The 16,597-nt window shown below is 42.0% G+C and overlaps 1 protein-coding gene across 1 annotated transcript in view; it reads right to left on the reverse strand.

Annotated features, from left to right (window-relative positions):
* The window catches only part of mapk6 (mitogen-activated protein kinase 6), a 43,442-nt gene extending 32,974 nt beyond the window's left edge, over positions 1–10,468 (reverse strand). Inside the window, exon 1 of the mRNA XM_048563140.2 lies at positions 10,347–10,468. The gene's annotated coding sequence lies outside the window, so the exon portion shown is untranslated. The remainder of the gene's footprint in view (positions 1–10,346) is intronic.
* Between the last annotated feature and the right edge of the window lie 6,129 nt (positions 10,469–16,597).

Raw genomic sequence — 16,597 nt, forward strand, 5'->3', positions numbered from 1 at the left:
AGGAACTCTATGTTCTGATACGATTTTACTTCAATGTACTGAAACCTTCCAGAATCTCAAATGTTAAAAAAAGAAATATCAAAGTTGTCCTTTCATTCTTTGTTGGGGTTCAGACCTTGCTGGGAAGGCCAGCATTCATTTCCAATCGTAATTGCCCTTGAATTGAGGGTAATTATGAGTCATCCACATTACTGTAGATCTGGAACGATTATAGGCTAGACCAAGTAGCAACTGAAATAAAAAGAGAAAATGTTGGAGAAACTCAGCAGGTCTTGTAGCACTGTGGATTGAGAAACAGAGTGAATGTTTCAAATCCAGTCTGACTCTTCTTCTAAAGACCCATTGAGTTTCTTCAGAATCCTCTGTTCTTATTTCCAATTTCTAACATCCACAGTATTTTACTTTTATTTAGGGAACAACAGATATCCTTTCCTACAGGATCTCAATGAACAAGTGGGTATTTGTAACGAACAGTGTTAATTTAGTGATAATGGGAACTGCAGATGCTGGAGAATCCAAGATAACGAAATGTGAGGCTGGATGAACACAGCAGGCCCAGCAGCACCTCAGGAGCACAAAAGCTGACGTTTCGGGCCTAGACCCTTCATCAGAGAGGGGGATGGTTTGAGAGTTCTGGAATAAATAGGGATAGAGGGGGAGGCGGACCGAAGATGGAGAGAAAAGAAGATAGGTGGAGAGGAGAGTATAGATGGGGAGGTAGGGAGGGGATAGGTCAGTCTAGGGAAAACGGACAGGTCAAGGAGGTGGGATGAGGTTAGTAGGTAGGAGATGGACGTGCAGCTTGGGGTGGGAGGAAGGGATGGGTGAGAGGAAGAACAGGTTAGGGAGGCAGAGACAGGTTGGACTGGTTTTGGGATGCAGTGGGGGGAGGGGACAAACTGGGCTGGTTTTGGGATGCGGTGGGGGAAGGGGAAATTTTGAACCTGGTGAAGTCCACATTGATACCATTGGGCTGCAGGGTTCCCAAGCAGAATATGAGTTGCTGTTCCTGCAACCTTCGGGTGGCATCATTGTGGCACTGCAGGAGGCCCATGATGGACATGTCGTCTAAAGAATGGGAGGAGGAGTGGAAATGGTTTGCGACTGGGAGGTGCAGTTGTTTATTGCGAACCGAGCGGAGGTGTTCTGCAAAGCGGTCCCCAAGCCTCTGCTTGGTTTTCCCAATGTAGAGGAAGCCACACCGGGTACAGTGGATGCAGTATACCACATTGGCAGATGTGCAGGTGAACATCTGCTTAATGTGGAAAGTCATCTTGGGGCCTGGGATAGGGGTGAGGGAGGAGGTGTGGGTGCAACTGTAGCATTTCCTGCGGTTGCACACATCCCTCACACCCCACCCCCGCCACAACCGCCCAAAGAGGATCCCCCTCGTTCCCACACACCACCCCACCAACCTCCGGATACAACGCATCATCCTCCGACACTTCTGCCATCTACAATCCGACTCCACCACCCAAGACATTTTTCCATCCCCACCCCTGACTGCTTTCTGGAGAGACCACTCTCTCCGTGACTCCCTTGTTCGCTCCACACTGCCCTCCAACCCCACCACACCCGGCACCTTCCCCTGCAACCGCAGGAAATGCTACACTTGCCCCCACATCTCCTCCCTCACCCCTATCCCAGGCCCCAAGATGACTTTCCACATTAAGCAGAGGTTCACCTGCACATCTTCCAATGTGGTATACTGCATCCACTGTACCCGGTGTGGCCTCCTCTACATTGGGGAAACCAAGCAGAGGCTTGGGGACCGCTTCGCAGAACACCTCCACTCGGTTCGCAATAAACAACTGCACCTCCCAGTCGCAAACCATTTCCACTCCTCCTCCCATTCTTTAGACGACATGTCCATCATGGGCCTCCCGCAGTGCCACGATGATGCCACCCGAAGGTTGCAGGAACAGCAACTCATATTCCGCTTGGGAACCCTGCCGCCCAATGGTATCAATGTGGACTTCACCAGCTTCAAAATCTCCCCTTCCCCCACCGCATCCCAAAACCAGCCCAGTTCGTCCCCTCCCCCCACTGCACCACACAACCAGCCCAGCTCTTCCCCCCCACCCACTGCATCCCAAAACCAGTCCAACCTGTCTCTGCCTCCCTAACCTGTTCTTCCTCTCACCCATCCTTTCCTCCCACCCCAAGCCGCACCTCCATCTCCTACCTACTAACCTCATCCCACCTCCTTGACCTGTCCGTCTTCCCTGGACTGACCTATCCCCTCCCTACCTCCCCACCTACACTCTCTCCACCTATCTTCTTTACTCTCCTCTTCGGTCCGCCTCCCCCTCTCTCCCTATTTATTCCAGTTCCCTCTCCCCATCCCCCTCTCTGATGAAGGGTCTAGGCCCGAAACGTCAGCTTTTGTGCTCCTGAGGTGCTGCTGGGCCTGCTGAGTTCATCCAGCCTCACATTTCGTTATCTTAGTGTTAATTTAGTGTTTTCTCCCTGATACAAGTGTTACAATTCCAGATTTTATTAATTTAACCCAAATCCCGTCAGCTGCCGTTGTGAACATACATTCCAAAATTATTAATGGATGTCTAGTGAGATTACCGCTGTGTGACTGCCTCCCTACTTGTATTTGCTGCCTTCTGTCTGCACAGCCTTTATTTTTAACTTCTAACACAATATTTTGTTCTTGACCAAATGTATGTGAGTTTCTAAGGTCAGTGTCCATCCTGTCTCTTGTCGTGCAACCCATAGATCTCTAACAACAGACTATTTCTTAACAATGGCAGTGATTTTGGACAGATTCCTATTGAAATGGTTCAGTCCATTCTTATCAAGGGTTATGGGGGAAGGGCAGGAAAATGAACGCGAGGATGTCAGATCAGCCACGGTCCAGCTGACTGGCAGAAGAGGCTCAAGAAGCTGAACAGTCTGCTCCTTGTCCTATTTCTTATGGTCTTAACTCTTCCACATAGTGTGATTAATTTTTTGCCAAGACTCTGGACAAATCAGAACTCTAAACTCAAGTCTGAAAAGATGTTGATTGAGAAAATTAAGGATTTTAAGCAGATTGAGAAGTCTGGGTTGCTACATTCTTTTTATCTCAACTTTCAATTGACTTTTACGATTGAGGAAAATAATCTCTAAATCTCTTGATTTCAACATTTGATGAAACTGAAAAAGCAGATTATGAAAATATAGATCAGGCTAGAGAAAGTTGATGGAATTTCTTTGCCTGACTGGTTTAAATGGGTTAAGTCTTGCTGTTTGCCTGCTCCAATTCATTTTTCACTGCTTGGTTGAAATATTTGAACAAAATAGAACATTCTTTTAAAAAGCAATAACGTTTTCATTGTCTGAAGGAGAACCACACCACAACAGTTTAGATAGAATTCTTCATTTGAGAAAGCTGTTTGAACAAAGCAGAGAGTAATATTACTTCCCATTATTTTATTAGTTTTGACTGTATACATCTTCCCTTATTGCTGAGTGAGCAAAATGCCCTTGTTTATTTATTTTATGCTTTCATCAAAGTGAGGGATGTCAATATGGGGAGAATGCACTTCATTTTCTGGTGACCATGCTATAAGCTTTTACACCTTTGTTTAATCTCTCTCCTAAGTAAACATTCTGTTATGCCTCATATCAGGGTTCAAACTTGCCCCTTGTAATTTTCTTTCACTTTGTCTAACATAACGAAAACTTGCAGAGCCTTTCAAAGAAAAATACTAACTTGAATGCCAATTTCCAATAAACTATAAACATTTTGGTACTGTGAATCTGCAGCCAATTAGGAACAGGCTTGAGATTCTCCAGATTAATTTCATTTGGGATTTTGGGCTACATTTATGGTGCTATATAAGTGTAAGATGCTATTGTTGCAATTAGTGGGGAATCTTGCTTTCAGTTTGAGAGTTCAGGCTGGCATCAAACCCCTGCTTAAGAGCTGAAAGGACAGCATGTTGACTCATGTCCACTACTCTGATAAGTTATGACCATCCCAATGTTTATGTTCCTCTATCTGCTGGCTCTTGGAGCGGAAATTTAGATAGTACAGGCCTGCTTGCCTGTCTTATATGATTGCACGAAGGCACCGTGCACAGTGTTTCCCTGAAGGGAAAAAAGAAGGCTCTTATACAGAAATGGACCCAGTAAATCAACGAGCCATCAAACATGAGGCTGTGAATAAGCATCAGGCTGTTTCCTTATGTTGGCTGCCTGCTTAGTGTTTGTTTCTGGCTGGATTTAATGGACCAAGGGGCAAACATATTAACATAGCTGCAACTCACATACCTAAGCATTTGGGAAGTACATGAACATTGTTTGTAATGTGTAATAACCCTGAGGGACTGAACTGTGAGACGTTGCAGCCATGGATCCTTTCAAATCAACGAAGAAAGGTGCAAGTTAGCCATATGAGGCCAAACCAAAAATCCCAATGAAGGAAGTGAGGTGCAGAAAGAGATACACCAATGCAGTTGCTGACTTGTGCCTTTATTATGAGTTATTAAATACATCTTGTTCACAGGGATAATCTTAAATAATTTTGTGTGGAACGTAGAACTGAAAGCACAGGAATGGGTCCTTCAGCCCACAATGTTGTGCTGAACATGATACTAAATTAAACTAATCCCTCCTGCCTGCCCTTGGCTTATACCCCTCTATTCCTTGCACATTCATGTGCTTATTGAAAAGTCTCTTAAACACTCCTGTCGTAGCTGCCTCCACCACCACCCTGGCAGCGTGTTCCACACTCCCACCACTCCCCGTGTAAGAGCTTGTCCCTCACATCTCCTTTGAACTTTCCACCTATCACCTTAAATCTAGTTTCAGATATTTCAACTCTGGGGAAAAGATTCTGACCGTCAACCCTATCTATGCAACTCATTAGTTTATAGACTTCTATCAGCCTATGATAGTCTCCCCTCAGCCTCCACCACTCTGGAAGAAACAATCTGAGTTTTTCCAGCCTCTCCTTATAGCTCAGACCTTTTAATCCAGGCAGCATCCTGGTAAACCTCTTCTGTACCCTCTCCAAAGCTTTCACATCCTTCCTGTAATGTGGCGACCAGAATTGAATGCAGTACTCTAAGTGTGGCATAGCCAAAGTCTTACAAAGCTGCAACGTGATGCCCTGACTCATGTATTCAATTCCCTGAATAATAAAGGCAAGCATGCCATTCACCTTTACCACCCTATCTCCTTGCAAGGCCACTTTCAGGATTTGAACCCCAAGATCACTCTGTAAATCAATGCTGTTCAGAGCCCTGCCATAATCTGTATACTTCTTCTTAACATTTGATCTCCTAAAGTGCAGTACCTCACACTTTGATGGATTAAACTCCATCTGCCATTTCTCTGCCATATTTGCAACTGAGCTATATCCTGCTGTATCCTTTGTCAACCATCAGCTCTATCCACAACTTCAACAATTTTTGTATCATCTGCAAACTTACTAACCCATCCATTTACATTTTTACCCATATACACACACACACACACATATATATGTTATTATATATATATAAAACAAACAGCAAAGGTCCCAGTGTGGATCCCTGCGGAACACCACTAGTCACAGACATTCAGCCTGAAAAACAACTTACCATCACTATCCTCTGCCTTCTATGGGCAAGCCAATTCTGAGCACATGTGGCCAAGTTAACATGGATCCCGTGCATCTTAATCTTCTGGATAAGCCTACCTTGAGGGACCTTATTGAAAGCCTATCTAAAATCCATGAGGACAACATCCATTGCTCTACCCTCATCAATCACCTGTGTCATCTCCCCAAAAAATTCAATCAAATTTATAAGACATGACCTGCCCCACAAAGCCATGCTGACTCTCTGTAATTAGGCCAAGCTTTTCCAAATGTGCACAAATCTTATTCCTGAGAATTCTTTCCAAAAGATTCTCATATACTGAGATAAGACTTACCGGTCTATAGTTTCCTGGATTATCACTACTTCTCTTCTTGAATAAAAGAACAACATTAGCTCATCACCTGTCCTCTGGGACCTCTCCAGTTGCTAATGAGGATACAAAGATTTTGGTCAAGGCACCAACAATCTCCCCTCTTGCCTCTCAATAACCTGGGGTGGATATCATCAGACTCTGGGGACTTTTCTACCTTAATGCTCTTCAAGAGACCCAACACCACTTCTTTCTTGATCTCAAAATGCCCTAGTATGTTCGCATGGTCCATACAAATATCACTATCCCCTATATTCTTCTTCTGGATGAATACTGATGCAAAGCACTCATTTGGGACTTCACTTACATCCTCTGCCTGCAAACACAAGTTCCCTCTTTAATCTTTGAGTGGTCCTACCTTCTCCATAGTTATCCTCTTGTTTTTAATATATGGGGTTCTCTTTAACCCTGCTTGCCATGGTCATTTCATGGCCCCTTCTTGCTCTCCTATTTCCTGCTTGAGTTCATTCCTGCTTTCTTTGTATTTTTCATGGGCCCTGTCCAATTTTAGTTTCCTCTGATAATTTAGATTCAACTCTCACCAAGCGTTTACTTTGGTTTTAAAAATGTTAGAACAATCGAAGACGATTTACAAGGTGACAGTGTAGAATGAAAAAAAAGACAGGAAGGCACAGCTTCCAGAAATCACTTGGAAAAAATAACCCTTCCTCTTGTCTACTCTCTTCACTTTTTCTACTGTTTCCAGCTGCTCAGAGATCACTTTGCTCTCCAAGGTGAATGCCCTTCTGTGCCAAAAGGGAAATCCTTCCTTAGCTTGTCTCTTGAAGCAGAATACCCTCAAGTAGAAAATAAATTTTATGTTGTCTTTTTTGTTTAAATGTATTCACAGGGATGCCAGTCATGATGCACTTTTGTGTGATTTCAGGTTTTAGACTGAAAGGCTTTCTACTTTTGTCAGATCACGTGATTGTGAGTTGATTATCAATAAGGAGGGTAACATGATCAGTTTTAACTCATCAAACCCAGAATGGGCATATAAGGGGCATCCTGAAATAATTCCACAGATGCTGATATCCTGCCACCAAGTCACCCTTTATTTACATAGTACTTGACTCTGGTCTGGATTCCTCAGAGCCAGCTCTCAGAGTAAACAGAACTTCTAACACTCCTGTTTATTTCTGTCAGCCAGGACTCCCTGATTGGACCAGATTAATGACCCCAATCAGGGGCCTCATTTTGTGTGTGGTCTAATTGGCTAACCTTGTCACAATTACTATACATCCCCTCAAGCCTCCTGCCCTTTACGCAATAACCCCATGCAATTTGTTCTCCAAGCTGTTATGCTATTTTGTTAGTGTGACTTGGGGGAATAAACTACATGTTATCTTGGGTTGTAATCACTTTAAGCACTAGGTTTCTCAAAAAGATTGTATTTTGTAGACAGCAACTTGCTTCCTGTAAACGTACACGTGACCAAGCTGTCTGGGACATTATTAATGATAAAGGGTTAAAAAAAAGGGTTAATTACAAGGTGGGAGCAGCATAGTAATTTCCTGGGTTTGGATCTGCTCTCAGGCCACTTAATCTAGAATAAGTTAGTTGCAGAGCACATTTCTTTCAAACACAGTTCAGTTGAAATTCTGTGCATTGGCTAAAAGTGTTTAAAAATCCTTGATAATAGAAGAAATCTATTAACAGAGAGTTGGATCTCAGGTGATAACCATGCTGAGAAGAGAGAGAGAGAGAAAGAGAGAGAGAGAGAGAGAGAGAGAGAGAGAGAGTTCCCGGGTGCATGGATTCAGAGTTAAAGAACTTTAGCTTCTGGAAAGTTCCTATCATCAGTGACTCCGGTTAAGATGTTAGCGAAGAAAAGGTTGGACTCCACAACCATGGGAACAATTGAAAGAAATTTGAAGGGTCAACTTTGCTCAAAGTAATTAGAAGACCCAAAAAATCACAACCCTTATATAAAACTTTGAAATAGTACTCAGACCAACTGATTATTGTTCCAACTTATGATAAGTATTCAACTTGAGCCTTTTGGAGTGATTGTCAAATGGCACAGATATTAAGAATTTTAGTTCAGAGTGCAGGTGACTGTGTTCATTGTACTTTTAATATTTTCAGTATAACTGACTGTTTGAGATAAAGTAATTATTAATATTCAAGTTCTTTGATTTGTGTAGAGTAAAGTACCTTAGTTCTAAACAGTAAATCATGTGGCTCCATTCTTTTGGTAAATAACTGGGTTTCCGGATCTCCCGAAACAAATTATCCAAATGTCCGATTATGAATTGCATATGTTGAATATTCTTGAAGTTATGTGTAGATTTACATTTTTGCTGGGACATTGTGTAGGCATAAATAAATATTTTAATGGAATTCATTGGAGCAAATAGACAGATTTGAAGTACCTCACTGTACAAAAGGAAAGGCGTCAGTCTTGGGACACCAGGCATCTCATCCAACTGTGCTTTAAGTTAGACCTTAAAAGATTTATATTTGTAGGAAGTAAATGGGAAGAAATAGCATATTGATGAGAGCCTAAAAACATCTCCTTAATCTGAAAATATGTTTTGCACTTATGCACAAGGTGACTGTTGCTCCAGACTCCAAAAAGCATTGAATTTAGTGAAATATTCACCATGTAAACTCAACACCTTTCCTGTTGCTGATATTCAAGTTATGATATGTCTACACAAGCCATATGCTTCACCATTTTGGTGAGATGGATTAAGTTATATACATGTCCCAATTAAAAGTGTCTGTGGCTATCCTTTTCATTTGCATTCATTTCTTTCTACCAGTTGTCTTCATGTCTCTGCTTGAATGCAAGTGCTATGTCAACACAAACAGCATAAGTAAAGCATTCACACAATATTCATTTTGCATTGACTAACATTCACAACAATGGGAAGAAGTAGAAAGATTAATCTCCAATGCTGTATATTTTAGCCATTGTGTAAAATTGAACCTATCTTGCTCATCGTAAAATAAATAATTGTTTTTGAAAATCTCTACAGAGGTCACAGGAACCGACATGAACACTGACCAAGTTAGAATTGGAGGAGAGGGGGCAGGTTCTTTCCTTGGAAGCAATAAGAACTGAAAATATTAGTTGTTCGTCTCAATACCTATGACTGTTGGAGATAGAACAATTAAATCACCCTCTTTGTGCTCTCCCTTCACATTGGCAACCCATTACATGGGCCTGTGCACTTCCTCTGATAACAAAGTGTGAAGCTGGATGAACACAGCAGGCCAAGCAGCATCTAGGGAGCACAAAAGCTGACATTTCAGGCCTAGACCCTTCATCAGAGAGGGGGATGGGGAGAGGGTTCTGAAATAAATAGGGAGAGAGGAGGAGGCGGACCAAAGATGGATAGAGGAGAAGATAGGTGGAGAGGAGAGTATAGGTGGGGAGGTGGGGAGGGGATAGGTCAGTCCGGGGAGGACGGACAGGTCAAGGAGGCGGGATGGAGTTAGTAGGTGGGAAATGGAGGCGCGGCTTGAGGTGGGAAGAGGGGATAGGTGAGAGAAAGAACAGGTTAGGGAGGTGGGGATGAGCTGGGCCGGTTTTGGGATGCAGTGGGGGAGGGGATGTCTGGGAAAGAGAACAGGCTTAGTAAACCAAGATTCCCATTCCTAACTGGTATCCAATGAATATTGCTGGAAGCAGTCAGAGTTGGAACTTAGACATGAATAAGGCTAAGTGTGATGAAGTTTGTGCTTTTTAGTGCGTCTGCCCTCGCTGTTATGTTCACAACTGAGTTATGGGCATCTGAATGAGAAGTCAGGAGAGAGAGAGATATTTTTGGAGAAAAACAGAAAGATAATGAGGAAGAGAGAACTAAAAGACTTTCCTTTTCCTACTTTCTAAAAAAAACTGCACCATTCTTTAGTTTAAAATTATGAAAAGCATTCACTGAAGGTAAGTCCAGGGACACAGACAAGGACTGAGATATTCAGGTTCCCTGTGATCCTGTGAGGTAAATTATGGAAGATAGCTTGACATAAAAAAATCAAGCATGAAATGTAATTTTCATCCTTGTTACCTGATCTTCACAGGGACATATATACCAGCTTAGTGCTGGTCTGACTATGAACAGTGGCGAAAATGATACTGATCAACACACTATCTCTCCTTCTTTGAAACCAAAATCTTTTTGATGAAGTGACCATATCTAAAAATGCACAATTTATCTTTCATCACATAAAGTGTAAGAGAATAGTTTTGAGTTCACTGGAGAGTTGCCTTTGAAACCTAATGTGGGTTGGAGTTCATGGAACCCTTAGTACAATGACAACAAGAAACACAGGATGTATGACATGTGTAGTTCGTAACATTTATGAACAATGAAAAGCCTTTCGGATATCATTCTGAAGAGGAACGTCCAATTCAAAATTTCATGATTAAAAGACATAAAACAACTTACTTTGCTGTGAAAGCTCCAGGCAGACCGACACTCTGCACCGTTGAACCAGAAGGCCACATAAATGCTGTAGCCTGTGATTACAAATTCCCCAGTTGCTGGGAGCTTCACTTTGGTAATTACAGAGCGATTGTACCAAGTTCACAATATCAGCCCCTATCAAAGAAAGCGAGTCTAAAGTCAGTGTGTAAATGCACCACTGGAACAATTATAAAGGTTAATGCATATTAAAGAACCTTTTAGCGAAACACAAGTTAATAATTAAAGGTTATAAGTGAATGGAGATGCAAAGGGTAATATATTGGGAGTAGTTCTATACTGTATTTTTTTCAACACCCTGAAATATGGCAGCTCTAAAATCCACGAGCACTGTGCTCAGATTGAGAAGCATTTCCGTTGTTCACTGACTCAATCGTGCAATTAAAAGCTTGTACTGGGCTCCTCTGCTGGCTCATTCCAACCAAAGTATTAACATTGGCCTGATTCATGAACACAGAGGAGAAGATCAGGAAGGGCAGCTATGGTGCCTAAACCATGTTGCTATTCAGAAAGCTCAGCTGTAAATACTGTGTGTGCATGTGGGCGAAGGACAGCTATGAGCTTCGTTGTGATGCCCACAGTCAAACATCTTGATGGTGTTTCTAATATATTGAGGTTAATGCTGTCAAGAAAGAAGTGAGGAGGAAATTCAAAAGAAACAAAGTGGAGGAATGCTGTTGAATAAATCTGTGCTGAGTGCCAGAAAAATGATGAGATAAAAAGTTTACAAAGCACTGCCCAATTCCCTATATATTGAGGATGTTGTCCCAACATTTTAGCTACTGAAATGCTCCCCCATCAACACAGCATCAAAACGCGCCAGTGGACTATGCAAGTTTGCTCTCACAAATCTTCTAACGTGCAATTGGATAGTTTGACAGCATAAAGGCTTTCAGTTTCAGAATCAATCCCAAATATGCCTGTGTCAGAATACACGGAAACAATAATGGAGAACTCCAGCGCCTGCTTGATGTGCACTGAGTAATCATTACATTGTTGTAGCCAGCAGGATTATGCTTTTGGAATTTGCAGATATATAGATTGTTACTTCCTGCACCCAACCCTGAGACAATCCCCACGCACTTTGAGTCCGTGTAAGGTATGACAGTAACAGGGGTTTATCTTAACTTGACATCAATTGATCTTCTGTGGAAATATTTTCCTCAGACTCATGTTGACGCATAGACCAGTTTTGCCAAGTGACCTGTTTCTGTGTAGAGATAGTAGGAACTGCAGATGCTGGAGAACCTGAGATAACATGGTCTAGAGCTGGATGAACACAGCAGGCATCAGAGGAGCAGGAATGCTGATGTTTCGGGTCGAGACCCTTCACTGCTTCTGTGTATGCTGAATTCTATGGGCCAACAGTGCTATTTTATGAGGAATGGTGTTAAGAGGTTATTGCAAAGCAAGAAGGTGGCAACCTTCATCTCTGTCTGTGTGTACCTTAGTGCAGGAATTGCACAACTTGCTAATTCAGGCCATTCAGTAGATGAGCACCACTTGGGGCATTAGAGGAGAATGTTTTTCTGATGGCTCAGAAATCACTGAACTCGGTAAATGCCTGCTATCCTTGTACATTTATTTTATTTGGGAAAGATCACCTTGCCTGAGGGTACTTCAAGACTAGAGCACGTGAAATTTTTAAGGTTAGAGGAGAGAGATTTAAAAACATCACGAGGGGCAAATTATTTCTGCAGAGGGTAGTTAGCGCGTGGACTGAATGCCCTGAGGATGTGGTGGATGTGGGTACAAGTATGTTTGAAAGACATTTGGATAAGTGCATGAATAGGAAAGGAATGGAGGTGTATGCAGGAGCAGGCAGGTGGGACTAGTTTAGTTTGGGATTATGTTCAGCATGGGCTATCATAGAAACCCCACCATGTGAAAACAGGGCCTTTGGCCCAGCAAGTTAACACCAACCCTCAGAGGATCCCACCCACACCCATCCCCCTAATCTACACATCCCTGAACACTACAGGCAATTTAGCATGGCCAATCCACCTAGCCTGCACATCTTTGGGCTGTGGGACGAAACAAAGTACCTAGAGGAAACCCACACAGGCACAAGGAGAATGTGCAAACTCCAGATAGACAGTCACCCAAAGGTGGAATCAAACCCGGGTCGCTGGCACTGTGAATCAGCAGTGCTAACCACTGAGCCACTGTGCTGCTCCTAGTTGGGTGAAGGGTCTGTTTCCATGCTGTATGACTCTATGACTTGATCTAATGATTTCTGTCAGCACCATCCCTCTTTGAGACAAAAGAGTGAACTACAATGAGGCACATAACTAAAGGGTCCAAATAACATAATCTGATCCAAATTGACAGGTGCATTTGAGGAGCAGTCAACCCTGTACAGGTCTAGTCATGTAGACAGAAGCTTTATTTGTTCCTGAAATGCATGCAACTCCAATGAATCTGTACCCTGTTCCTCACCATGTTTAGTACTAACATCAATTATTTGGCTCAAGTTGAGAACAGCTATTGTTAACCGGTAATAGATGAAAGTTATGTCTAGAAGCTTTGTCTTGCACAGAATGGACTGTAATAATAATTCAAACATTGTTTTCCAACACACTTCATTCTTTTGATCTTATTTAGTTTTGTCTTCAGAATGTGGATGGTCCTGGTTTTATTCTTCTGTTCAAATATTTCTTTGACTTCATGGCCACAGCAGCTGCCCAGATGTACAATGTTCTTGGCTTATGAATCGAAGATTAGCAATCTTTAAAACAAAAAACAATTCTTTTAAAGATGATGACTTACTGAAAATAAAGAGAATCAAAAGCTGCATCATCAGTTTGTCTTTGATAGAAATCCATCTCCACCCTGCCTGCTGTTCACCACACTTCACAAGGTAAACTGTTTTGTTCTCTACATAATTGGTAATTCCACACCAGGAGGTGCTGACAGAAGGTGTATATCTGTGGGTGAGAAGGTGTGACCAATTTTTCTTCCCACTCTGGTAGCACACTGTGTGGTGCATCGAGACAACAAGTAAAGAGTTGTAAATGCTCAATCACTGACAATATTGAAGGTTGAGAAAAAAAGATTCTCCAACACTAGGAAAATCAAGAGATGAATCTTATGGCTGTAAAGTTGAATGGAGATCCAAAATTAATCACAAATACACTGAATAGTGGAGCAGACTTCAGGGTCCATCTAGTTGACTCCTTCTCCTATTTTATTTCAAGTTATTTTGTTCTTGATGTCATTTTTCACACTATCGTGGATCTCACATAGGATGAGTGCTTGTTTCACAATGCTTGATATTGGGTTTTGTTCAAAAGCAGTTTGAACTACATCAAAGTGAAATATTCAAAGGAAGGGATTGGATGCGCTAACACTAGCAGTATCCTATTACCAGTGAGATTCTAGAGCACACATTCTGTGTTCACATGACTGGTTTGTTTCCCTAACATGGAGGCTGAAGTGTGCAGGCAGTCTATATAGTTGGTGGAGGATCTCTCTCTGGATATTGCAAACTATACATCTCTTCAGTTATGTAGAGAACCTTCTCACATACAACATTCTGTTTGAATCATTTGTTTAAGTAATAGCGCTACTGAATCAAGATATTTCAAAGTCTTGTATTGCGGAAGGCATTCATTACAACTTAGGACATTTGACCATAAAATATAGGAGATATAGTCTATTCAGCCCATTGAGCCCATTCAATGAGATCATGGTTGATATAATAATCTTCAACTCCACTTTCCTTGATTCTCTTACTGATTAAAAAGCTGCCTGTCAATCTAGCCTCTACAGCTCTCTGCAGTAAAGAATTCCTCAGATTCACCATTCTCTGAGAGTCAAAGTTTCTCCTATCCTAACTGGGTATTAGCACTGCTGCTTCACAGCACCAGGAAACCCGGGTTCATTTCCACCCTCGGGCAACTGCCTGTGTGGAGTTTGCACGTTCTCCCCGGGTCTGCATAGGTTTCCTCCAGGCGCTCAGATTTCCTCCCACAGTCTAAAGATGTGCGGGCTAGGTGGATTGTCCATGCTAAATTGCCCGCAGTGTTCAGAGATGTGTAGATTAGGTGGGTTATTGGGGGATGGGTCTGGGCGGGATCCTCTGAGGGTCAGTGTTGACTTGTTGGGCCGAAGGGCCTGTTTACACACTGTAGGGATTCTATGATCTACGATCTAATCCCTCACTCAGGGATTATGCCCTCTGGCCAGAAGAGGAAACAACATCTCCACATCTACTCTGTCAAGTTCCCTAAGAATTATGCTGAGTAACTGAAAAGTAGATTCCTGTTGCTACGGTATGGGTTTGTCGTGGTGTTAGTAATTTAATAAAATGCTTCAAGGATCTGCAATGACAAACCAGGCTTGCTAAACTGCTAGAAAACAGCATAGACACAGCAGCAAACATCACCTCAGGGGAGCCATTTGAGTGGGAGGTTTGCAACAGGTTGGTGTATTTTTATTGAGTTAATTGAAGGTTACAAAGAATCTTCATGACACACAATTTTTACTACATATTCGAAAAAAATTAATTTTCAGTTGTCCTGCTGTGCTGGAGTTAATCAACTTTGAACTGAACTTTAAAGCTGTAAAAGCACACGGGAATGTGAGATTGTGTAAAATTGTTTAAATTTATTTATTGCCCATCTTTAATTGTCCATGGTGTAGTTAAGGGTTAACCACGTTGCTGAGGGTCTGGAGTCACATGTTTGTCATACCAGATAAAGATGGCAGGTTAACTTCCATAATGAGCATTCATGATGTAATCAATGTCAAATTAATACATAGGTTCATTTTCAATATAGAGCAACTCATTTATTTTAACCATAACATATATTACACAATATCTTACCAGGTACCAATACTCTTTTGCAAGGACTAAATATACTGTCAGCTGTAAGGCCATGCTGACAGTCTCCTGGAGAATGGTCCTAGACTGTGCATGGGGTTTTGCAACATTAGAGTTTTCAAAGTTGCCATTAGGATAACGTTTTTATTCCAGATATTTTATTTCATTCAAATTTCACCATCTATCATGGTGGGATTTAAATCAGAGAATTAGCCTGGTGTTCAGGATTGCTAGCCCAGTGATGTTGCCACTACATTAATACCTCCCTTGTGATTGGGGTGACAGAGTGTGTGTAAAGGTTGTGTTTACAGTCTTGGCATTAGAAGCCCCATTGCTTGGAACTGGGGGCAGATGTAGCCCACTTTATTTGGTGCTCGTCTAGCTTGATATATGCTTCAGGTACAGGTAGGGGTGGCAGTAGATCAGTAATGCCATGCGGTCAGTCTTGAACACTGCTAACATGCAAATCTCCCACATGCACAGCTAATGCACAGTCTAGGACCATTCTCCAGGAGACTGTCAGCATGGCCTTATAGCTGACAGTATATTTAGTCCTTGCGAAAGAGTATTGGTACCTGGTAAGATATTGTGTAATATATGTTGTGGATAAAATAAATGAGTTTCTGTATATTGAAAATGAAGCTATGTATTTATTTGGCATTGATTATGGAAACAGCATCAGGTGGTTTTAAATGGTATTTAAAGGATGAGATTTGAATGTTGGAGAAGAGCATTGAGCTTTGAAAATTAGTGTTAGCAATGAAATATGGTCACACAGTTATAGAGTCATACAGCATGGAAATACCCTTCGATCCAAACAGTCTACGCTGAACATAAACTCAAGCAAAACCTGTCTGCTGCTGGCCCATATCCCTCCAAGCCTTTCCTTATCATGTATTTATCTAAGTGTCTTTCAAGCGCTGTAATTTTACCCACATCCACCACCTCCTTAGGAAATTCATTTCACACGTGAACCACTTTGTGTGTAAAAAACTTGCCCCTCATGTTTTTTTAAATGTCTCTCCTCTCATATCAAAAATGTTCCCCCAAATCCTGAAATTTCCCACCCTAGAGAAATGACGCCTGTCATTATTCATATCTATACCCCTCATAATTTTATAAACTTCAATAAGGTCATCTCTCAACCTCACACGCTCCAAAACTGAAACCTTCCACATCCGGCAACATCCTGGTAAACCTCTTCTGAACCCTCTCCAGCTTACTAATATCCTTCCTATAGCAGGGAGACCAGAACTGGACAGAGTACTCCAGAAGAGGCCTCACTAATGTTTTGTGAGCCTCAACATACCTTCTGAACTCTTATACTCAAATGCAATGAAGACAAGTGTGCCAAATGCGTTTTAAACCCCCCGTCTGTATGTGACACACA

The sequence above is a fragment of the Stegostoma tigrinum genome, chromosome 33 (assembly GCF_030684315.1).
Source record: "Stegostoma tigrinum isolate sSteTig4 chromosome 33, sSteTig4.hap1, whole genome shotgun sequence".
Lineage (NCBI taxonomy): Eukaryota > Metazoa > Chordata > Chondrichthyes > Orectolobiformes > Stegostomatidae > Stegostoma > Stegostoma tigrinum.